The sequence below is a fragment of the Balaenoptera ricei genome, chromosome 5 (genome assembly GCF_028023285.1).
Source record: "Balaenoptera ricei isolate mBalRic1 chromosome 5, mBalRic1.hap2, whole genome shotgun sequence".
In the NCBI taxonomy this organism is placed as follows: domain Eukaryota; kingdom Metazoa; phylum Chordata; class Mammalia; order Artiodactyla; family Balaenopteridae; genus Balaenoptera; species Balaenoptera ricei.
The window spans coordinates 77,033,837-77,059,954 of record NC_082643.1 but is presented as its reverse complement, the minus strand read 5'-3'; the positions used below and the strand labels follow the sequence as shown (position 1 = coordinate 77,059,954).

The following is a 26,118-nucleotide window of genomic DNA, read 5'->3' as shown; positions in this document are numbered from 1 at the left end:
AAAGGCCCTGAGGCAGAAATGTGCCCAGTGTGTTCAAAGGCCAGTGTGGCTGGAGTGGACTTAGCCAGGGGCAGAATAGGAGGCAATGAGGTCAGAGAGGAAAGGAGGGGGCTTAGTATGGTGCCTGTCAGGTAACTGGAAGGACTTCATCTTCTACCATGAAGACAGAGAAGTCATTTCAAGTTCTGAGCAGGGGGGTGTCATAGAGTGACGAGTTTGAACAGGATCACTCTACTGAGAACAGACTAAAGAGAGACAAGGATAGAATCAAGGAAAGCAGCTAGCAGGTCCTTGGAATAACTCAGGCAAGACAGAATGGTGGCTTGGGTCAAGGTGGCAACATGGGTATGTTCTGAAGGCCGAGTCAATAAAGTTTTCTGATGGACTGGACCTTGGAAACATGTCTACATTTCTTCCTTTTCATTGATAATAACGAAGCCCCAGCCAAGACCCTGCTCCTTATTCATAGATGGCTGTGAAAGTCTAGGATTTGTTCTTCCCATCTACAGTTCTCCCCTCTCTTCATCCTACAAGCCGCAGCGGGACTGGTGCTTGGAATGCTGCCCCCCATCACAGCATCACGGGCTCAGAGTGAGCTCCCTTCGGGGCACAGACCTGCTCCGAAGCCCTCCACCCTCTCCTCACGCGCCCAGCCCTGTCCCAACACCTCAAACACCTTCCCATCACCCCACCTCTGCTCTCCATCACCCTCCCTGCTCCTCTCCAGTGCCCTGGATCTTAAGGCCCTTGCTGCCCTTTAAAGTTCACCTTTAAGGTTCCACCTCCTCTAGGACATCTTCCCAGGATGGTCTGGCTCATGCCTGTTTCTACCTCCTCAGGGTTCCTGTGGCCTTTACTGCCCATACTAAACATCCCACATCCCACTGGCCCATCTAGACTGTGTGCCCCTAGAAAGCAAGAGCCATGCTGTACATTTTTCAGGTCCCATTCCACCTACACTATGGGCAGCAATCATAACACTTGCTGACAAAGAACATCATAGGGAAAAATCCAAGAGTACAATGTTTGAATTATTTTATTTTTATTTATTTATTCATGGCTGTGTTGGGTCTTCGTTGCTGTGCACGGGCTTTCTCTAGTTGCGGCGAGCGGGGGCTACTCTTCGTTGCGGTGCGTGGGCTTCTCAATGCGGTGGCTTCTCTTGTTGCAGAGCATGGGCTCTAGGCGCACGGGCTTCAGTAGTTGTGGCACACGGGCTCAGTAATTGTGGCTCGCGGGCTCTAGAGCGCAGGCTCAGTATTTGTGGCGCACGGGCTTAGCTGCTCCGCGGCATGTGGGATCTTCCCGGACCAGGGCTGGAACCCGTGTCCCCTGCGTTGGCAGACGGACTCTTAACCACTGGGCCACCAGGGAAGCCCTGAATTATTTTAAATGTACTGTCAGCACTTGAAGACTGGGAGCAGTCACATAAAAATCCAAATTTATGTCTTCTCTTGAAATACTAGAAGATCAGGCAACACTGGCCCTCACTCCAGAGCAGCTGAGTGGTCATCGTGCCTCCCCCCACCTTTTTTTCCTTTTCGGCCACACCGCGCGGCATACAGGATCTTAGTTCCCTAACCAGGGATTGAACCTGTGCCCCCTGCAATGGAAGTGTGGAGTCTTAACCACTGGACCACCAGGGAAGTCCCTAATTGTGCCCTTTTTCCCCCCTCTATGCCCCAGTTCACTAGTTTACTTTTCTGTCAGGTCCTGGTAGGCATGTGAGTTTGTGATCCCCATACTAGACACTGGTTACCTTGAATTTTTTAATTATCAAGTTCTTTTGGGAACTGAGTATTTATTGAAGGTAATATCAGTTTTTCTCACTCATGATATACTGTGACAGATTTGTTTCAGACATTTCTATATTATAAACATAAGTAATTACATACATACACAAATATACACACATATATGTATTTTGTATTAACCTTCCTAATAGATTACAATTCCTACACTATGGTTCAAACACCTTGAAATATGGGGGGTATAATTCTTGCCATGACTAAGTATAAGAGGGTCAGATATCAGTACAGAAGCTACACAGAAAGAAAGGAAGATAAAGCAAAAACAAATGTTACTGATGAGCTATTTATCAAACCATTTTAGGGGAAAAAAGTCACTAAAATTCTTTTGAAACTAGAAAAATTCCATGGCCTTGTTGATTTAAAAACAAAACCTCACGGATTAGAGATCAAACTATGTATACATAAGGGATGTTACAATGGGTTTATTCTCCAGACAACTGCCTACATTCTAAAGAAAAATTGTCTTCTTCCTATGATTAAATTTCAGCATCCCAACTAAGACCAAAGAAGCTAAATCACACCATAAAGAAACAGATACAATGGTTTCCAGAGAAGCCTACCAAGAGTGGAAGAGTTAAGCAGTTACCGTTACTGGAAGAGTTTAGGGGAATCATCTCCTTTGACCTATGACTCATGCCTGGGGTTTTAATTAAGAGAAAAGCGAAATCTGGACACAGAAGTCAGAAGATATTTAAAAGGCACCCTGACTTTATCTGTGTCTCAGTCATAACTTCTACTCCAAACAGGCAGGCCTTTCTCAGCAAACAGCTTTCCTGATGAGCAATCAGATTATGGAGACTTCCACTGCCACCTCCAGCCTTGTGGTCTGAAAAGCAAATACAATTCAGTCCAAAGCTCATATTTAAAGCAAAGAAACTGAGCATAAGGGTTCACTTTCAGACATACTTCAGCACGAAGGGATTCTTTGTCCTTCAAATCACATTTGGTAAATATCTGTCTTTCTCCTTTCTCTTTCTCAACTCAGTGTTTTAACTAATAAGCTTTCAAGGGAACGTTCGCTGGCTTTAGCGCATACTTTACCACTCTTCCCATAAAAATTACCTTCTTCCTCTGCATGCAAAGAGGCAAGAAAGACTGACAAATGAACATTAGAAAAAAATTTACAGTGTTTTTACAAACATTTAGTAAGGTTTTATAAACTGCATTAAAACACAATGAATGGGACTTCCCTGGTGGTGCAGTGGATAAGAATCCACCTTCCAATGCAGGGGACACGGGTTTGATCCCTAGTCCAGGAATATCCCACATGCCACGGGGCAACTAAGCCCGTGCGCCACAACTACTGAGCCTGCGCTCTAAAGCCTGCGAGCCACAACTATTGAGCCCACGTGCCACAACTACTGAAGCCCGCGTGCCTAGAGCCCATGCTCCGCAATGAGAAGCCACCACAATGAGAAGACCACGTACCACAACGAAGAGTAGCCCCCGCTCGCCACAACTAGAGAAAGCCCGAGCGCAGCAACAAAGACCCAACGCAGCCATAAATAAATAAATAAACAAGTAAATAAATTTATTTTTTAAAAAAAACAACGAATGGTTATGGTCATGATCATACACTGCCCAGCTAGCTCTTGATTCTTGTTTAAAAGGAAAGAAAATGAATAAATGAACATGGCTAGAAAACTCAAACAATATGGAAAAGAAAAAGGTTTTCAGTGTAATATCTCCCTAGGGGGAAAAAAGGTATGTACCAGCATATATACAATATCTTCTCTAAAACATTTATACAAAAGGGAATGGTAGTCACATGATTCTGCAAAACATTTTTTCATTTTATACAGACACATGCACATACATACATATATATAAGTTGTATATGTGTATGTATATATAAAAATAATGTAATTCCAAATCAGCACACATATAGAGCTTTCATTCTTTACAAATATGCTATAATATAATATACCTTGTATAAATATCTTGGCATAGTTGTAAGTGAACCTATTTATGAAATTGCTGGTGATTTTAAATTTTAAACTATATTGAGAAATTGCTCTCCAGTGGCATCTAGTTTATAATTCAATCTCAAACAGCAGTCCCTTTTCTGCATGTAATATATCAAAACAGACCTGCTTTGTCTCAAAATGCATCACAAAACTGCCAGACAACCAACCCATCACAGACCAAGTCAAGCTCTTCTAGACAACACAGACTCTACGAACCAAACCAGAAGCATAACATATCAAAGCTGGAGGCTGGCAATCACAGCTTCATAGAGGGTTCTGCGTAGCTGACCTTTCACTTTTTCTATATTCTTTGTCTAAGACAAAACTGCAGGAACAGGGTGGGGGAAAGGGGAGATTATCATCTGCGAGGTATTTATCCTAGTCCATTCGGGATGCTATGACAAAATACCAGAAACCGAGTGGCTTATAAACAACAGAAATTTATTTCTCACAGTTCTAGAGGCTGGCCATCCAAGATCGTGGTGCTAGCACAGTCACCTTCTGGTGAGGGCCCTTTTCCTGATTCAGAGCTGGCGTTCTCGCTGTTTCCTCACATGGCAGAAGGAGCTAGGATCTCTCTGGAGCCTCTTTTATAAGGCAGTAATCCCATTCACGAGGGCTCCACCGTCATGACTTAAGCACCTCCCAAAGTCACCACCTCCTCATACCATCATCTTTGGGGGGGTTAGGATTTCACCATGTGAATCTGAGGAGGGGACACATTCATTTACGCCACAGCAGTGCTCAACTACGAATACTACCAGGGGAAAACACTGAAACCGTCATAGAGTTGAACACCTTGGTCCCTCCCCACTGTCAAATACCATGGGGGCCCCCAAGGCAGGCAGTGCAAAGAAGCTCAAAGCCCCCCAAACAACAAGTACAGAATCAGGGTGGGGGACAGTCAGGGAAGTCCAAGGCTGACGTTCTTCCTTCCTTCTCTAAGTAGCTGCTTGGGAGGGTCTGATTCCCTCAGTAACCAGATACCTCCGGGTAACTCACAGCAAGTTGACAGAGTGCATGGCTGGGCCACATACCTTGGCTGTAAAATCGTGGGCAGACTCCCAAACATGCCATGCATTTTTATTTCTGCCTCTGAGGGTCTGATTAGGTATTTTCCTCAGGTAAAAAGCCTTGAAAACCCCCATCCACTTACAACCTCCTACCTCTTGTTTGTTTATCAAAAATAACAAAATGCCACTTCTCCAGATTAATCTACATCCATATTAACCTCTCTCTACTTGGAAATTCCAAAGCATCCTATTCATACAGTACTTTGGGCCTTTATTATCTCATTAGTTATAATAATGATGAAAGATATATAAAGAGATACACACAGAGTTTTCTACAGGCCAACCACTTGAGAGACTGTGCTTTTATTTACACAGGTATATCATGAGGTTTGAGGAAAAAAATGTTTAGATTCAAATTTAAATTAGTAGATGTGAAACTTGGATAAAACCATTTGATATCTCAGCTCCTGAGCTTATCCACAAAACAGGTAATACTGTCTCTCTCATAGGATTGTTGTGAGGATTCTCCCCACCCCTGTCCCAACCCATCAGAAGCCGAGAAAGTGTTAAGTCCTTAGCACACTGGACAAGCTCAATAAAATGTTACCTCTCCCAGAAGGGCTTGTATTCTGGCTATCTCTCCCCCAGGATACTTCATTCTGTTCCCTCCAGCAACTACCAAAGTAGACTTTGTTAATACCGTTAACAAGTTCATTTGGAATTTAACTGAACTGCACTGAACCAAGTAAAATTAATTCAGCATCTCTTAACACTCATAAATGAATGCCTCCTCAAGGTCAGTGGTTATTTTTAATCCAATTTTAGAATCATCGAGGACCTAAAGTCTTGGTTGGAACTCCAGACTTTTTATTTCTGAGATAAGTCTTTGGTAAAGCCACTAATTACCCTCCTACTTTCCCAGGCACCGCCACTGTCAAGCTTTAACCAGACACCAGAAAGGAGCCACAGCACTCACAAACTATTTACAACCTAAAGTCGTCAAGAAAACCACCCTTATGAAACCAAGCACAGAGGAGTTACTAAGATTCTAAATTCTGTCTTCAAAGGGCCTCAGCAGCATGAAGAATGCAGGCAGGAAAAACTAATTTTTTCATTCTTAAAAAGGGCACACTAGCAAATTGCACAGAGCAATTTCCTAATGTAAGCTAGACTGATGTTGATATTCATTTTCTAAATAAATGACTGGCTTGGATACTGTCTACGTAAAAACATCCAATAGACTTATTTTTGTTTATAAATGAAGATCAATTCTTATCTGAGCAGACAGTAATCAATTTGGAAACTTCAGAAGTTCTGAACAGTTATCGTGTCATGAATAGTATAGGTCTTATTCGGACAGTCTAATCAAATTAAATGTTTTATTCATTACAGGTCACTATGGGACTGAGAAACTACTGCTTGTGCTTATATCAGTAATTACACTAAAATAAACTGACTACATGTCACTGGAGTATGGTACCTTTGAAGACTTTTAAAGGAGATTCAATACCTCACAGATTATTTAACATAAAAAATATAAAGACAAGCAAAAAGTCAAAAGATGTAATATTCCAAATTCTATTAATACAGTACATATATTTATCATCAACATCCTCATCAGAGGTTTACACAAGAATGTGGTTTCTCCTAACGAAAGCAAGTTCCAGACACGCTCTTTGTTCTTGCATCAGGCTCACCGAATATGACCAAGTTGATCTGATTCTGCAACCAAATGATTATAAATAGGCAGGAGCCTTCACAAAATGTAATTGTACCACAACTCAAATTGCAACGGCTCAGTCATTCCGAACCCCTAACTTCAGTCAACACAAGGCTCTATTCAGAATAAAGGGCAGTTAAGAAGTTACCCTCACCCAGCCCTAGTATGTTTCAGCTCCCTAAGAAAAACGAGACCAATAGGACCGTATCCTCCTAGAACATTATACTACACTCCTCATAAGGTCATTCATCATTCTGCAAATAGGTCACAAAGATTTTTAAAAGGGCACCAAAGAGAAAGAAAGGACAGAAAGGAGTGACTGGGTTAAAAAATTCATGATACCCACGTCCTAGAGAAATAAATGAAAGCTTACCTACTGTTTTTTCTTTTAAATGAAAATAAAAAGAGTAATTCCATGTTGCCCATGGGTGCATTTTTATGAAGTGACATTATCAGCCAGAGGACTGCAAGGAAAGCAAAGGGGCCAGGTAACGAAACACGTCAGCTCTACCCAGGTGGAAATGAGCAGATTACAAGAAAGAGCAGGAAGCAGATAAGCCATCCTGGAGAACTGAACCCTCCGGGAACAGGCAGGCAGGGCTTGACCCACTAATGCAACGGCAGAAAACATGTTCTAAATCTAATCATGTGATTTTAATATCTGATTAAAGTCCAATAGCAGAAGTCAGCTTTTAGCTATATGCCAGAGAAGAGAAATGTCTCTGAATTTCACCAAGACTAAATTTATATTTTTTTCACATTAAAAATAAAAGTCATTCCCCAAACAAAATTGTAACTTTACTAGAAAACAAAACAAAGGCCAACTGGAATCCAAACATCACAATAAAGCACTGACTTCTTTTCCTTTTTAACCTCTATGCGTTCACAATTTTTACAGTTATAACTAAAGAAGAGAAATAAATTTGCAGTCTTCGTGTTTCTAATATAATTATTTTAATGTCTCCACAGCAGTCTATTGAGAACCATACTAACAACACAAAGGCAAAAATAGCACAGGTAGATATAAAAATGTAGCTAGCATTTTAATTATATTACAAAAAATGTCCAATTTTCAGAAAACATAAAACCATACTATAATCCCAAAACCCAAGACATTTCAATTCATAGAGTTTCCATCTGGTAAAATAATTGTTTTGTGAAATTTACCTTTTTCTGTATAAAAGACCCAATTCATATAACCATTAATGAAAATACTTGAAATTCTTGAAATAATATACCAAATGTATAAATCTTTCAGCCAGTAATTATTGGTAATGATTAAGACAGAGGTAATGAAAAAAATTTAATTTAGTCTGTTTGATACAAATGGATAATGGGCATAAAAATGCTTACCACTTTTATGAAAAACAAAGTATTTTTTGGAAATAAAATAATCTAGAAAATGCATCTAGATTGATTTGCATTCTCTCCTACGACTTCAGATTTCCACTGTTATCCCAAAGAGAAATAACCAGAGACTAATACTTTTAACAGAGTGACTCAAACAGGAACGGAGATGAAAAGTAGCAAAGGTACAATAGTTTTTTTTTTTTTTTTTTTTAAAGGGAGCTATACTGCAGCTTAGGTCCATTTCTTGAGCAAACCTTTTTCATAGAAAAACTGCATTGCAAAAACTTAAGTGAGGTGTGGTACTGCTGGCATAAGGAAGAGAGTCCAAAAAAAAAAAAAAAAGACAAAACCTCTTACATTTATGGTCAATTAAATTTCTACAGGGACTTCCCTGGTGGCACAGTGGTTAAGAATCTGCCTGCCAATGCAGGGAACACAGGTTCGAGGCCTGGTCCGGGAAGATCCCACATGCCGCGGAGCAACTAAGTCCATGCGCCACAGCTACTGAGCCTGCGCTATAGAGCCCGCGTGCCACAACTACTGAAGCCCACGCACCTAGAGCCCGCGCTCTGCAACAAGAGAAGCCACCGCAATCAGAAGCCTGCGCATCGCCATGAAGAGTAGACCCCACTTGCCGCAACTAGAGAAAGCCAGTGCGCAGCCAAACACAAATTAAATTAATTAATTAATTATTTTAAATAAATAAATTTCTACAAAGGTGCCGAAATAAATCAATAGGTAAAGGATAATCTTTTCAGCAAATGGTGCTGGAACAACTGGATATCCATATGGAAAAAAGAGAGAGAGAGAAAAAAGAGGAGAAGAGAAGAGAAAAGAGAAGAGGAGAAGAGAAAAAAGAAATAGAACATATACCTGAACCTTACACCATACACAAAACTTAACACAGAATGGATCATAGACCTAAATGTAAGGGCTAAAACAACAAAAGTTTTGAAAGAAACATATGAGAAAATCTTAGCAACTTTTGGTTAGGCAAAGAGTATTTAGAAACATCAAAATCATAAGCTTTGGAAGAAAAAAATGATAAACTGAACTTCATCACAATTTTAAATGTTTGAGCTTCAAAAGATACCATTAAGAAAACAAAAAGACAAGCCAGAGACTGGGAGAAAATACCTGCAAATCATATATCCAAAAAGGGACTTATAGACAAATAACCCAATATAAAAATATGCAAAGGATTCAAATAGATTCAAATAGATTCAAATAGATCTTCTTTCCCCAAAGAAGATACAGGAATGGCTAAGAAGCTCACTAACTGAGTTACTAGCTCAATTACAAGGGGATAAATTTCATAAATACCATCCTTTGTCCTTTTCATAAAGCTACAGAATAGGATGATTTCATTAGAATCTCCATGTTACTCTGTAGTTCTCATGTCACAGTAAAGTTTTCAAATCACTGTAAAATGATACTAACATCCATATTGGACAAGAAATAAAACTATCTCTATTCACAGATGGCATAATCTGGTATATAGACAATCCTAAAGAAGTCATATACACAATTAAAAAACTATTAGTACTGATAAACAAGTTCAACAAGGTAGAAGAAAACAAGAGCAATATACAGAAAACAATTGTATTTCTATACACTAACAATGTATATACACTCTGAAAGTGAAATTTTAAAAATGATTCCATTTATACAGGCATCAAAAAGAAAAAAAAAATACATTGTAATAAATTTAACAAGGAAGTGTAAGCTGTGTTCCCTGAGAACTGGGACAAAGTGAGAGAGTAGCATGGACATATATATACACTACCAAACGTAAAATAGATAGCTAGTGGGAAGCAGCCGCATAGCACAGAGAGATCGGCTTGGTGCTTTGTGACCACCTAGAGGGGTGGGATAGGGAGGGTGGGAGGGAGGGAGATGCAAGAGGGAAGAACTATGGGGACATATGTATATGTATAACTGGTTCACTTTGTTATAAAGCAGAAACTAACACACCATTGTAAAGCAATTATACTCCAATAAAGATGTTTAAAAAACAAACGAAAACACGTTGAAAGAAATTTAAAAAGACCTAAGTCAATGGAAACACACCCCATGTTCACGGATCAGAATTCTTAACATTGGTAAGACAGCAATATTTCTCAAATTGATCTGGAGATTCAACACGATCCCTATCGAAAGGCTGGTTCAAAAGGCAGGTGGTCAAAGCCCACAGTGTACAACACAAACAGTGAATTCTAATGTAGACTACGGACTTTAGTTAATAATAATAAATCAATATTGGCTAATCAACTAACAAATACATCACACTAATGCAAGACGTTAATAATATTATGAGAAAACTCAGGGCTATGGGTATGGAAACTCTACTTTCTGCTCAATTTTTCTGTAACCTAAAACTGCTTCCCCAAAATAAAGACTATTAATTTTTTAAAAGTCAAACAAGGTCAATCATAAAAAATAAAATAATAATCATAAAGCCTAACACGGAGAAGAAGAAACAAAGTTCATGACGCACCCGGAATTCTGCTGACACCAGAAAGCCAACTGACGTTTTGGTGAGAAGAGCAGCTGCTCCCCTGTGGTGTTCAAATAAACTCTGGGCAACTTTCTGATAACCTCTCATTTGGCTGCTCCCGACACAATCGTGTGTACAGTAAATACCAAGACTCTACTGCTGGCGAAGCTCTGAAATTATCTTCCTTATCTGCAATTAACTATACGCTCTGGAAAGCCTCCCTTTCTTTCAGACTCAAAAAGCAAGTAATTGAATTACATACAGTTCTAAAAATGTTCCTGTTTCTCCTTTGTTAAATAACAGCTCTCTGTGCTGGTCTCTCCCCAAGCCAGCAGAATTCATAATTCCCCATCTCTTCCACTCCCACAGAACTTAGTTCTTACCTCTAGTGATACATTTTTCACACTGTGGGTCAGCTAACCTAATACTGACCTGGCTTATCACTGCGAAGCCCGTGAGGACGGGGACTATGCCACAGTCATTTCATGCTAAGACCTCCCACCTGGAAGGATGTTTTTAGATGTAAGCGATGGACACCTAATTCAAACTAACTAGCTAACCTGCCTGGAGAGTGAAACTGGAGTTGCTGGCCTTAGGGGCTGCTGAATCCATGGCCATAAGTTGTGGGTGTAGGGTGGGTGTATGTGTGCATGTGTCCCCCTCATCCCCATTCCTTTTCCTCCATCTCCCTGCTCTGATTTCCTCTGTGTTGACTTCATTCTCAGAAAGGTTCTCCCTACGTGGTAGAAAAGAGGGTCACTAGCAGCTCCGGCTTAACAAACCCACAGAAAGGAAAAACCTCTTTGCAACAGTTTCATAACTCCAAACCTCCATAACGGACCCTTGTGACCCTGACTAGACAAGCTGATGTCACATGCCCATGAAAGAGGCAGTGGAGTCACCTCCTCTAACTACATGGGCTGAGAACAAAGCAAGGGTGACTGACAGCCCAGGGGAAATCTGGGTGATTTATTGAAAGGAGGAGGAAAGGGATGCTGGGTGGGCAAAGCCAAGAGACGTTCACTACTTCACAGGCTCTCAGGACCGCCGACTCCCTCCCTTTTGCTGAGTATTTATCCACTGCTTATTACGTGTAATGCTGAGTTAACCACCGAATATTCAACGGAAAGTGTTTGCGGTGCCTGTCCCTGTATGATATTCTTTCTCAGAATGAATTCTTTCCCACCTTACTGCCACATGTGAGCTTGTTTACGCAGTTTCCTTCTCCTGGTCCACAGTGAGGCTATGTGGCATTTAGTCACATTCCAATTATTTTCAGGACATTTCTTCTCCTCCATCCTATGTATCTTAATGCCAAGTGCACACACTGCTGAAAATGAATGTGTTGCTAGCTTTTGTTTGGGGGGAGATAAAGGTAAGTAAAAACTTGCCACGCAAACCGAAGGAGCACACACAGAAGAACCCCTCCCCCTCAAAGATCTGGCAAGTCTTCACAACCTACCCTTCTTAGCGTGGAAACACAAATGAGGGCAAGTCTCTGAAAGTACGAGTCCAGGCTTTCTCGAGGACATGGCTTGCTCTCCAAAATAAAGCCCAGATCATGGAGTGATTATGGGTGACCTCTGCTTGTGGCTTCCTACACGTTTGCTTAAGCTTAAGATCCTCCTCTCTTTTCTAAGAGAGAGGATGGGACAGAGGAGAGGAACAAGGAAGAGAAAGAAAGGAAGACCACAATACACTGTACACAGAAGTCTGTCAGGCTAGACCTGCCATCTGTACAGTGCTAGGAATCTCTCAAATAACTGGGAATGATTATTTGGGACTGTCTCAGAAACACTCCATGGAATGAACAAAATCACCTTCCCCATCTGACCCAGTCCGTTTTACCCAGCCTCTCTTATCTTATACCAACCTGATTTTGCTTAAGTTATCGTCTGTCTCAGGCTTTCACAGGAGCTTTCTTTTATGGATTTTCCATCCAGCAAATGTTTCTGTTCCACGGCTGGGCAGAGCCGACCACAGCATGCCTGGCTACGGAGAGCAGCTGCTCACCCCACGGCAGCTCCGACCTGGAGGGGCGAAGGCCGGAAGCCATTAGAGGGATTCACGGTCACAAGCTCTCTCTCTCAGGAGTGTATGTTTGGCAGGATAATCCCCAGCATCTTCCAAACGTTTAAAATCATTAATGAACAGAGACGACAGTTTATAAGGTGTCCTAAAGACAAGTTCGGGCTATTCCGAGGGGAGGACTGAAGTATTTAATCATCACTGAAAAGGTCTGGCCAAACACTTATGCTCTGTTTGCGGAAAATTTAAAAGCCAGATGTTTTAATTAACCACAGAAAACACGAGCTACAACTAAAATTTCACGAACACATGCATCTGCCCTGTGGAAAACCACAGGAATGTTCTGGCAAGGCTCAGTCTGGATTCTTGGGACACAGAGGGCTGGAATCATTCCCCTTAGGAACCCGAACAGAAAATTAACTTGCTCAATATGTTTTAAAAAGTAAAATGAAACCCAGATTTAATCTCAATCAAATACAAAAACATTTCAGGACTTCAAAGGGCACTACCAAAAGACACATAAGGGAAAGGTCATAAAAAATTCCAACGTGGTTCAGGATTTAGAATGTATTTTCAAGGCAAAGTGAATGGTGTAACAGAAAATTTTATAGGCTAAATAATCCAAAGAGGAAACTAATCATCTTTCATTTCCTAATAGAGGAAAATGATATATGAAAACCAATATTCAAGTGAATCATAAATATTATCAAATGTATAATATATTCAGGCAAAAGGAATCATTTAACTATCCTACTTCATGCCAAACCTGTGGCCTGGCCCACACTAGCTACTAGGCTTCAGCTTGAAGAATCAAGGCATTCAGAAAAACTGTTAAAATAACTTAGGCCCACTGATATCGCAGCTAGCAATTTAGAAACAGAAAACTCAAATGAGGGAATCCTATAAAAGCAATTAGTGAACAATTAAGAATAGCTTAAGAAGTCTTTGTTAATTATAGCAATAGTTATGACAACATCAATATATGCCAAGTATTGAAAGCCTGTTCAAGAGGGAATGAGACATACGTTATTTTCAGATACTAGCTAGGTCCACAATTCTATTTCTGTAAGTCAAAGCAGACCCCGTCACAAGTGTGGCAAGCATAATATTACATTAATTTCCACCTTCATTTGAACCTCTGTCACAAAAATCATTTTGAAAGGAACACGGCAGGAAAAAAGCAAGATATCAAGTTATGTACCTGTGGTATAATCCCAGTTTTGTTCTACAGACTGAGTGTATACAATCTAAAGACTCCAAATTATGAACAATAATAGCTATTTCTGGGTCATGGAATTAGAAATATTTGTGTTTACATCTCAGTATTTTCCAAGTTTTCTACAATTAAAACATATTGTTTGTAGAATTAGAATATTTTTAAATAAGGTTTTTCTTATTAAACAGTATGGGAATGCAAATCAGAAATGGTATATCGATACACTATATTAGCCTGATATGTGGGTTTCCTCTTTTCTGAACAATAAGAGCTAAAATTTAAAAGTCTTCATTTATCTGAAGTCTGTAATTCTTCATTTAGAAGTTCAAAACCCGAGTGTCCAATAACACTCCCAGGGCTGAACGACTACTTTTCCAGAAACGAGAAATCTTGTTATTTTGCAAACTTGTCACAAAGAAACAAGAAGACCAGAGTTATTCCTCTCCCTTAACTAATGCATCCAAACTTCTCTATCACTAGCCATGCCATACAATCGTCACTTAATTAAAAAGAGTGCCTCCTGGCGTTACTTATGATTTCACAGGGGCAGAGCCCTTAGTGAACACTGCCACACTCCATCTCTGATACTCCTAGCATCTCAGAAAACACAAAACACAATGGTAGAATCTTAACACTACGGTACTTGGCAGTCCATCATTCTAAGAAGCCAACCTCCTCAGTTTACAAATGAGGACACCTTCACCCAGAGAGGTCAAATGTCTCTCCCAAGGCCACACAGCTGGTGGGGCAGGGATGAGAGCCCAGATCGCCTGGTTCCACTGGGACCAAGTGCTCTTTCCGCCACTACAACATCTCAGCGTGCACTCCTCGAAATACAAGTTCGTATGAACCACCAGCACATGTTAAATTCACATCAGCAAAACTAGTAGAACGAGAGAGAAATTTATTCCGTCAAAAATGAAATGCATGCAGGAAAAAAACCAGAGACTCAAAGGCTGCCTGAAATAGACGAGGCTCTGCCCAGAACCCGTTCCGTCAGAGAAACAATGGTCGCAGTGTGCTTGGGCAGCAGGTGTCTTGAACAGAAACCGCCTGTCATGCTGAAAGCTTTTTGGTCCTAGTCCTTGCCCTGATGATGACAGCACAGTCCCCCTGCTCAAAGCAGGACAAGAGGTTTTCAACAAGAGAAAACGACACTGGCACCTGTGAGCCACCTGTAAGAGAGAGGAGGGATGCATGCTCGCCCCAGTGTTGGAAGTAAATCATCTACTAAATGATCAGGCATCAAGTCTGAGCCTCTTGCTTCCAAAACAACTCAAGTTTTAGGGGAGACATATGACTGATTTCAAAAATTAAGAAACAGAGTGGGGATCATTTTGTCAAGTACAGAAACAGTGAATCACTACGTTGTGTACCTGGAACTAACAGTTTTATAGGTCAGTTATACTTCAATAAAACATGGTTAAAAAAAAAAAAGAGAGAGGGAGGGAGGGAGGGAGGAAAAAGAAAAGAAAAAAGGAAAGAAAGGAAAAGAAAAGAAGAGAGTCACTAGAAACTAAAATAAAATAATCCTAATGCTTCTTATCTTACGCCTGCTACAAGCTTGGGGATGAGCAGGACTTTTCTCTCTTCCTCTAAGTGATGTACAGGAACACTGCTCACCTCCACTTCTTTCTCAGCGTTTACCTACAGCGCCCATGTCACATCAGTCACAAACCTACGAGTCCCACAACATGTGAACAGCCTGGCGAGCAAGGGAGACAAGAGGACAGATGGCAGTGACACGCTCGGAAACACCCCCCGAAAAGCCTTCACTGAGTTCTCTCCATCACCCCTTGCCTACTGTGCAGCAGGGCCACAAAGGCAGGAACTGTGAAGCCACTAATAAAAAAGCCACATCCAGGGATGATGTGAGCTCCCTTTGTGAGTGCCGGGACCAATACAATGGCTCCCTCCCGCCTCATCTCAGGAGTCAGGCACCCTCGAAAAAGAAAACACGAATTTTTTCCGCCCCAAACTGCTCCTGAAGTCCCCACCATCCATTTCCACGGCTGGATCCTGAAGGAAAGACAATAATATCGACAGTTTATTCATTCTTTTCTGTGCCTCAGATCGGATGCTAAAGGTTAAGGTCCACGGATGGCAAAAGGAATCAGATTCTTGTTGCTATTTCACAATGAAATCAAAGCTTGGTGGTGAGTATTGTTCAAGGAACTCTTTGAAGTCATTTGTAAGGCAATGACAGTAAGTTTAAATTTAGCAGTCTGGTAGAATAAACTCTGACCTGCCAATCAATTTGGCCATAATCTTGCTGAAGTCACCAAATTATCTTTCTCAATAGAGACTAAACAAATTAGAATTAGATCGGATGCACTGATTTTGAAATCCTTTCTTACTTGGAACCTTGGCTGTGTGTTGTTTGGTTCTTTAGCTTCAGTGAATGCCTTTGGCAAAACGTACCCCCAGACACTGCCACCATCCGAGAATCTTAAACGGATGGCCAGCATTTTTTTTTTTTTCCTATTTTAACATCAAAGGGAAAGTTTCTCCTTCTTGAGCCTGATTCCAGAAATATCAGCCAAGCCAATTCAATACTTCTGAAATTTCTCTCTCAAAATGATCAGGCAAGACTATGTCAGAGACCATTCCTCTCATGGCACTGGAAATTTGATTTTAAAATCTTAGATTGAAAGTACTGATAATTTCACATCTTAAAATGTTTGGGAGAGGGCTGGGTTTGTTTTAAATTACCCATCACCAGAAACTGAAAAGAATCTATTATAAGTAAGCAAAACTGCCACCCAACAAAGTTTGTGGAGACATTATGACAATTTGGAAAAGGTTTCACCAGTAATGTCCCATGTCATGCTCTCAAGTAAAGGGGGTTTCAACAGTTGGGGGAGGTGGGGAGGGAATTTATGCTTTCTAATGTTCTAAAGGCTGTTCTGGAAAGAACAAGGGACAAAGAAATCAGCAGACATAGAGGTTGTGGTCCCAGCTCTGCTACTTATGACCCAAGGCTTTCTGGAATAACTAATTTACACTCTTTAACCTTAGTTCCATCATTTGTAAAACAGCCAGCTTCATGGGATTGTCAACCAATGAAACCAAATATAAAGGCATTACAGAAAATTTTTAAGCTTTATGTACTCATTCAACAAATATTTACTTAGGAAACTACAAACCTGCCAGATACAGCACTGTGGATAAAACCATGAACAAGAGACCCAGTCCCTTCCTGCAAGGACCTAAGTGAAGGGACTCAGTGTGATTTGTGAGAGGCACAGGGGGCCACGGGAACACGCAGGCAGCCTCTAATCCGAATACCAGACAAATTTCAGGTATTGCTACCTTCACAAGCCCTTGAGGAAATTTCTCGGTGAGAAGTGGTAGATGTGGTTTTTAGTTTGGGTTGGTTAATTATTACCTCATTCACTTCGTACAGTTTTATTAAACACTCACTATGTGCCAAGCACTATTCTAGGCGCTGGGGGTTTAGCATTGAACAAAATTTCTGCCCTAATGAAGCTGACATTTCCTCATCCAAATGAAATGCAAAATACATGAACTAAACAGAGTTAACTAGCAAGGCTACTTCTGCTGCAATACAATGATTTTTTTTTTCACCAAAATATCCACACACAAAAGTTAAAAGGAATATTCTAATTGATCTAAATACAGTAAATATTTTATTTCTTAAATCTCCCAGGCTACATTTTACAATATACCAAATAACTGCCGTCATATGAAAGGCACTCTTAGGTCTGAGGGATTAAATTTGTGTATTTTGGCATGGAGAACACTCCCACATCTTACCCCCCTCCCAAGGAAAAAGAACAAATGCTGGAATCCATCCAAACACAACCTCAGTTTTAACGGGGGGAATATAAGTTATTTTAGAAGCATTTCCTGTAGTTATTTTTTTCAAAGGATAAAAAAAGTTGAATTATTAATTTTAGTGTAACCCGAAGTTCAATTTTAACATGCCAAATGTCTGCCTTTACAAAGTTTCTTTAAAAAATCTATTTAAAAGAGATTGGGGGGGGAGGTGCTGAGAATTAGGCCGTCCAGGAGATAAGTCAACCCAACTGTCTAAAAATTCAATATGGGATGATGGGGAGGTAGATGAGGAAAGGAGGAGAAAGAGAAAGGAAGGTACCGGAGTGGAGAGTCACACAACGATCTCCTGGATTAAAAACCTGAAAGCTCACATACTCAACAAATACCAAGAGCCAATGTTCAAAATACTGTAGAGCAAAGAAGAAAGTAAATATGCAGGTAAAAAAATGACCAAAATGCTACTCAGCCCAAGAGCAAGGGTTCCTAAACCTGGAGTTCCTACCAAAAAATACAAAGTCCAAAGCCCAGGTGCTCTGATGTACTAGGTCTGGGGTAGTGTTCACGAATCTTTATTTTTCTAACTGGCCCCAAATGACGCTGATGCACATCATTCCCACAGCTGGGAACCACTGATACAGTGTATTTCCTTATGGAAAAAAGTACTGGAATGTTTTTATTATAATAATGAATAACTCTTTTGCTAAGTGCTTTCTATTAATCTTCACATCCATCCCGAAGTAGGAACTATTATTATGTCTATTTTTAAATGGGGAAACTTGAAGCATGAAGCGGTCAAATAACTTGACTGATGTTACAGAGCTTTTAAATCAAGAATCTGGGATTTTTGCCCAAGTCTTATCTGCGGCATATTTTCTTAGCACTCTGATCTGGTGAACTTTAGCAAGCTAAATCTGTTTCCCACTCTCTAGTCTACGGATGGCATATGATTAATCATCCTAATAATATACCATAGGCATTCATACAGAACTTAAATCCCAAAATTCAGTAATAAACTGTATAACCTGAGATAATGTTGGAGAAATCATATATAAAGTGTGGTCTACTCGGAGCATTAGGGAGGTGTCTGGTCAGGTATGCAGTTATTTTAACTGCCTTCCATTCCAACTTAAGATGAGTAGAAGTATGCTTCTGATCTTAGGGAACACATGCTCCTTCACCAACATTAGCCCTTTACCTAGAAAAAAGCTGGACACGGTGAAGTCGGCCTCATGAGGAGTTACTGCCAAGGGCTTCACACCTTCTCACAATTTCATGCTGTTGTGTTACTCCACCTGCCTAGACCGTCCCACCCTATTACTCTGATGTGCCAATTACTCGTCCTTTGAGGCCCAGCCCAAATATCACCTCCTTCATGAAGCCTTCTCAGATGCTCTGGCGGAAATAATCACTGATGCCTTTGTGATTCTCAGTGCTTCTCCTATCACATAGGGCAGGCTGATGCTTATTCAGGAACACATATGCCTTATCTTAACAGAGTCCTTGCAGCATCTCACCTCCTCACCCTTTGTTCTCAAGCGGCCTGAGTTCTCTCTGGTTCTTCCCCACCTCTCTGAAAGTTCTTTCTCGGGCTCCTTCTTAGGCTCCTTTCTATATGACCACAAGAATATCAATGGTGTTCACCGAGGCTTCATCTTGACTCTCCTCACACTTCATACAAACTTTCTGGGTGACTTCGACCAGGATGCCAAGTCCAGCTACCAGGATAGTCTGAAGACGCCCATCCGATACATCACCCATTCATTCATCAAACATTTATTGAGACCCGCTCTATGCCAAGTACACACCATGCTTTCTCTCTCTTGACTATTCTATGTTCAACCTACTTGGATCTCAACTCCCAGTTCATTCATGCTCTAACTCCATATTGCATCCATTCTAAGAGGCACATTTCTTCCATTTTCACACAGGTAATATGGAGATGTGCCTTACAAAAACGGCATCTTAAAATTTTTTGCCAGTTTTTCTTAAAATCTTATACACATAGTATAATGGTGGCTCTTATGAACAGTGGCAACTGAAATCAATGAACTGCAGAGATTATCTTAGTGTATTTCCCTTACATGATTCCACAACAGAGCTGTCCAACAGCACTTTCTTCGATGATGGAAATGTGCCATATTTGTGTTGTTCAATGTAGTAGTCACTATCCAAATGTGCCTTGAAATTTGGCTAATATGACTGAGGAACTAAATTTAATTTTAATGAGATTTATCTACAAGTTTACCGATCTATTTATCATTCCTTTTGCATTTCAGACTTTCCTTCTGGAATCACTTTCTTCTTCATGAAGCACATCCTTTAAGAAGTTTCTTAGTAAAGGTCGGCTGTGGTAAGGTTTAATTTTTTTGGAAAGCATATTTTGCCTTTTTCTTGAATGACAGTTTTGCTGATACACAACCAATAGCATTTTCTTTTAGCATTTTGAAAATATTTTTCCAGCTTCCATTATTGCTGAGAAGTCAGCTGTCAGTCTATTACTCCCTTGATTAACAATCTATCTTTCTTTTCTGGGTATTCTTAAAATCATCTTTCTTATTTTGGTGTATTTAAGTTTTCCTATGTCTAGATGTGGATTTCTGTTTGTTTATCCTATTGGTATATGCTGTGCTTCCCCCCTTATCTTGTCCATAAATTACTCAGATTTAAGGAACACCGGTCATTTATGTTCTTTATGAACACTCTCTGGAAATTATTTGTACACTAGATTCTCAAATACTACTTCCCTCTATTTTCTCTATCATCTTTCTGGGACTCTGAACAGATCTCATCATAGGCTTTATAGTCTTCAAATACACCTTCATGTTTTTCTTTTTATTTCTATGTTACATTCTGGTTATTTTCTTCAAATCTTTTTTTCTAGTTCATGAATTGCTTCTTTTTTTTTTTAATTAATTAATTTATTTATTTATTTATGGCTGTGTTGGGTCTTCGTTTCTGTGCGAGGGCTTCCTCTAGCTGCGGCAAGTGGGGGCCACTCTTCATCGCGGTGCGCGGGCCTCTCACTGTCGCGGCCTCTCTTGTTGCAGAGCACAGGCTCCAGACGCGCAGGCTCAGTAGTTGTGGCTCACGGGCCCAGTCGCTCCGCGGCATGTGGGATTTTCCCAGACCAGGGCTCGAACCCGTGTCCCCTGCATTGGCAGGCAGATTCTCAACCACTGCGCCACCAGGGAAGCCCCATGAATTGCTTCTTTAGCTGTTCCTAATCTAATTTATTGAGTTTTTATGTCAACAGTTGTAATTTTTTCCCTTAGGTTTTGTTCTTGCTTTTTTCCCCCAAATCTGCCTGGTTAATTTTTTTCCAATAACAACAAAACACCTAGATTTATGTTGCCCTTGTACACACACCCCCTTTATTGAGATATAACTGACATACAACATTGTATTAAAGTGTACAACATAATTTGATCTATGTATATATTGCAAAATGATTACCACAATAAGTTTAACATCAATTACCTCACATAGTTACAGTTCTTTCCTTACGATGAGAACTTTGACTATTTACTCTCTTAGCAACTTTCAAATATACAATACAGTTTTATTAATTATAGTCACCATGCTGTACATTATCTACCCAGAACTTATTTTTCTTGTAACTGGAAGTTTGTATTTTGACTACCTTCATCCATTTCCTCCATCCCCCACCTCCGGCAACAATTAATCTGTTCTGTTTCTATGAGTCTGGGTTTTTTTTTAGATTCCACATATCAGTGAGATCATACAGTGTTTGTCTTTGACTTACTTCACTTAGCACAATGCCTTCAAGGTCCATCCATGTTGTCACAAATGGCAGAATTTCCTTCTTTTTTATGGCTGAATAATATGCCTGGTCATTTTTTTAAAAATATTTATTTATTTATTTGGCTGCACTGGGTCTTAGTTGTGGCACACAGGATCTTCACTGCAGCATGCGGGAACTTTAGTTGCGGCATGTGGGATCTAGTTCCCTGACCAGGGATGGAACCCAGGCTCCCTGCATTGGGAATGTGGAGTCTTAGCAACTGGACCACGAGGGAAGTCCCCCTTTTTTTTTTTTTTTTTTTGACTGAAGTATAGTTGATTTACAATGTTGTGTTAGTTTCAGGTATACAGCAAAGTGATTCAGTTATACATATATATGTATATATCTATATTCTTTTTTTTCACTTCTTTCCCATTATTGTTTACTACGAGACACTGAATATATTTCCCTGTGCTATACAGTAAATCCTTGTTGTTTATCCATTTTATAAATGGTAATGTGCATCCCATACTCCCAATTTATCCTTCCCCCACCGCCCTTCCCCAAGCCTGGTCAATTTTTATCTCATGCTCTCTGCACTTATTTGTGATTATATATTTTATTTCTTAAAGCATTTCAAAATGGTTATTTTATATTCTGTATCAGATAATTTTAATATCTGAAGTCCTCAGGGTTAAGCCTATTGTTCTTTGTTTCTGATGACCCTCACTCCTGGTGGCTCGTTTTCTAGTAGGGTTAGAAACCTTTGATCCTGAACTCTTATTTGGTTGATCTTAGGAGAATCCTAAGGTCTAAAGTAGGCATGCCTTCCTCCAGAAAGGATTTGCATTAGCTTCTACCAAAAGCCCATGGGCATTATCTGGGCTACTTTAGCTTCTTTTACAGGTCCTAACGGAATGCAGGCTCTTCTAACATTGCCACTCACCCAAGGCTTAGTCTCCAACCACACTGGTGAAGGCAACCCGTCTTCTGTGTTTGTTTACACAGAAAGCTCCCAGCTTGGGTTTTACCTTACTAATTCGTGGTTGACACTTTGGAGATGTCTTAGTTCCTGTGATCCCAAAAGTGCATTAAAAAATGTTTTATCCAGATTACAATGCTTTAGTGAGGAAGTGCGTTTGAGTATCCAGTCCACCACACAGCTAGAAACCTGCGTCTCCAACTAATCATCTTCTCTCAAAACCTACTTTTTCTCCTTTGTTTCCACATTTTGCTGAATGACACCATTCACTCTCACACAAATCTGAAACCCAGTAAAGCAAGTATCAATGACCCTACTCTTTCCTCCACTACCCACCCCAATGCAATGAGGCACCAAGTCCCAACTTCTGGCTTGATCAAAAGTGGGTTTGCTTTTATGTTTCTAATCGTCATGGCACCTAGTAGTAGAAATTTAATCATCAAGGACAAGGAAGAAAAATAAATGAAGCTAAATTAAAACCAAAATCATATATTCTGGCCAAATGAAGGTGCTTTATAGGAAGGAAGGTTTGAATACAGGGAAATAGAAGGAGAAATGAACTGGGGCTTTGGCTGTCAGAATCATGATCACATTTCCAAGGAGAGGCTTAATTTTAGTCCAAAAGATTATCTGTCATGATAAATTGATGTTAATTTGAATGTTATTGGTTTTGCTTGAATTTACTCTATAAATTTGTCATTGTTTTATAGTTATATAAGAGCTGGAATCATAAGGAGTTTATACCTAGTTTTATGTTCAGGCATATTTAAGCTGCTTATAATAAAAATATTTATGTTAGTACTGGGAATTTGTGAGAAATTTTTCCTTTAAATAAAGAGGTCCATAAATTACTAAGATTTAAGGAACACTGGTCTTTATATACTTCGCCACCCCTTTGATACATTCATCATTCTCTCCATAAATGAACAGAGAGAAATGGAATACAACAGCACCAGCAAGAAATCATTACCTAACCTCCAATTTCTCCCCCAAGTCTCCAACTGTTTGAATCAGCTCAATACTGATGAATCTTTTAAGGCAGCACACTTTGTTTCTTTCCTCCAACAGTGGCAGTTTCTAATAGATAAGAAATATGCTTCTAATATGTAGACGCACTGCTCAGCCCAGCTCCAACCATCACCCATTCCTACTAGAATGTATAAAATGGCACAAACCTACCTAGCAACAGTAGAGCACATGCAATGTGTCAAACAAAGGCTAGTCCTTGCCTTAAGGAAGTCCCTTTCCTGGTTGGGTTTCAATAACCGGGGAATTGGGGTGAGTACAGCATTGTTGTTCTGAATGAGTACAAGAAACTCCCAATCATTTCTTTTTAACTTCTGTATTCTTATTCTTTATGGATTGATGGACTGTAGTTCCTTCAACCCCCTCTAGATAGTTCATTTTAAAAGTCCCCTTACAGGGTTTCCCTGGTGGCGCAGTGGTTAAGAATCCACCTGCCAGTGCAGGGGACACGGGCTCGAGCCCTGGTCCGGGAAGATCCCACATCCCGTGGAGCAACTAAGCCCATGAGCCACAACTACTGAGCCTGCGCTCTAGAGCCCATGTGCCACAACTACTGAAGGCCGTGTGCCTAGAGCCCGTGCTCCACAACAAGAGAAGCCATCGCTATGAGAAGCCCACGCACCGCAACGAAGGAGTAGCCCCCGCTTGCTGCAACTAGAGAAAGCCCACGCACAGCAACGAGGACCCAGCGCAGCAATAAATAAATAAATTTATATTTTTTAAAAAAATAATAATTAAAAAAAAAGTCCCCCTAGCAAGAAAAAAACTCTCTCTCCAACACACTGGCCCATGTGTCAACATCTTGTATTTCTCTTCCCACAGAGTCTGACCCAGTAGGAACCAGCAGGAATGTCACAGCATATCCGTCCAATCCCTTACTCAACAGAGGAGCACACCAGAGCCCAGAATGTTGAAAGGCTTACCCAGGGTCACACAGCTGATGGGCAGAGACCAGAACCCGGCTCTACCCAGTCTCGCCACCCAATCCAAGTCTGCAAGTCACCTGATTCATTTTAAATCATAAGTAGTTTGAACTAGGACTTCAAATTGATGCCTCTGGTCATCATTAAATTTTCTTTTAAAGTCAAGTAACTTGATATTTTGCTAATAATAATTTAAGGATATCCACAGTGTATGAAACAGCTCATGTTTCAATAAAAATCTAATGAAAGTTTCTAAATTCTAAACCCTAAGTCCAGGATTCGTATTTGAAATTCGTAATTCGTATTACCCTTCAAGCATGTGGGAAAGGGGCTTTCATGGAACAGCATTCCTAAACTCTGGCCTAATAAATTATGTTGAGAGAGGCTGCTAAGAATTTTAAAAACCAACTCAAAGCATAAATGGTGCTGCTACCCAAAGAACAGGTGAAATCACAAACCAGTACACGGTGCGGCAGATTTCAGGCCCTCAAGAAATATTTGTTTAATTAAGAAGCAACTCCAGCTCTAGCTGGAAATCTATTTAACCACAGAAGTGAAATCATAATTAATATGATCACATCTAATTTTCCCCATGTTTGTTTCCTCAGGGCATCTGTAATGGCTGATGTGGAAATGGAACCATAAGTATTATTATTATAATAACATTTGTTGGAAAGCTCATCCTACATTTTTATAGCTCATACACTGATAGATATGGCTTTATTAATTCTTCTCAGGCTTTTTCAAAGAAATCTCAACTATTAAAATTACATACTTTATCCACCTGAAACCAAGTAATACTGGCAAGCAAAACCTACTAGAAAGGACAAGCGGGAGAAAAGAAAAGGGGAGGAATAGGAATACAGTTAATTGAGGGGGAAAATTCAAGAGTAAAGAAGTCAGGAATCAAATGTAGCTAAAAATACAAACTGCTCCTTCATGGTCCAGATCCTGTATCATTTTAACAAAAAAGGGATAGAAATCCCCAAGAGACATTGTTCTGAAGGAAATTACCAGAGCTCCTGAGGACACTGAATCTCCCTGTGCTCTCTAAATCCATCACCAATCCAGCTTCATTCGTCCATCCATTCATTCATTCATTCACTCATTCATTCCTTTTTCCTTTTTTCATTTCAGGATAACATTTAGCAGTGTTTATTTTATTCGCTTTATCCAAAAGTAAATCCTGATGTTATATTAGGAAGAGAGAAGAGAAAACTTTTATCTGCAAATTAATGTCTGCTGTGAAGCTGAGTGCACAGTTTTAGGAAAGTATTAAGAAAGTTCACAGGCTTTGGAGTCTTGAGAGAAATGGGTTCAAATCCTGATTGCATCACTTATTACCTGTGTGACCTTGAGACTGGCTCATCATTTAACTTGCTGAGTCCATTTCCTCCTCTATAAAAAGAGGGCCATAACATCTACCTTCCAGATGGCATGAGGATGAGGGCTAGTGTCCTAAAGGACCTTAGCACTGTGGCCGGCACACAGCAGGTGGCTGTTTTTATCGTTCTTTCACACCTGCTGCATTTGTCTGAGGGCTCCACAACTTTCTTGGGCAGGTCGGTCTAAAGTACGTATGCCCCAGACTATCAAACACTCTGTCCCAGGCTGCAACAGCTCCCGCGTGAAAGCTGTCCTCCAAGACCATCTAACACTAGGCTTGTTAAAGCCGTGAGCCGGCAGGCCCTCGGGAACTGTGCTCCGCTCTCTTCCGAGTACAGACGAAATGAAAGCCACTCTCCTCAGGCTGTCTCAAAGGACCAGCCACCCTCGAAGGGCACTCAGTCTAGCATTTTGGCTATAGTGAAAAAAGCCAAAGAAATGACCCCCAAATTCTCACCCCTGGAGCAAGCTAACCCCTACTGAACAATAAGTGGGAGAGCGGAAGGAGTAAACATGAGAGGCGGGCCTGTCAATTTGCTCTACTGCCTTCATCCCCACCCGCCAGGACACACAACTGCTCCAACGTATGAATCTTCTTGAAATCTGAACCAGGCCAGGATACGCCAAGAAATAACGCAGGGTAAGTAAAAAAAGAA

The 26,118-nt window shown here is 40.4% G+C and overlaps 1 protein-coding gene across 14 annotated transcripts in view; it reads right to left on the bottom strand.

Moving 5' to 3' along the window:
* APBB2 (amyloid beta precursor protein binding family B member 2) overlaps positions 1-26,118 on the bottom strand; it is a 364,010-nt gene that overhangs the window by 287,047 nt on the left and 50,845 nt on the right. For 10 of the 14 annotated variants that reach the window (XM_059923127.1, XM_059923130.1, XM_059923126.1 and 7 more), the window contains one exon: positions 12,232-12,388. The exons of the other annotated variants lie outside the window; for them this stretch is intronic. The gene's annotated coding sequence lies outside the window, so the exon portion shown is untranslated. The remainder of the gene's footprint in view (positions 1-12,231; positions 12,389-26,118) is intronic. 14 annotated transcript variants of the gene reach the window in all.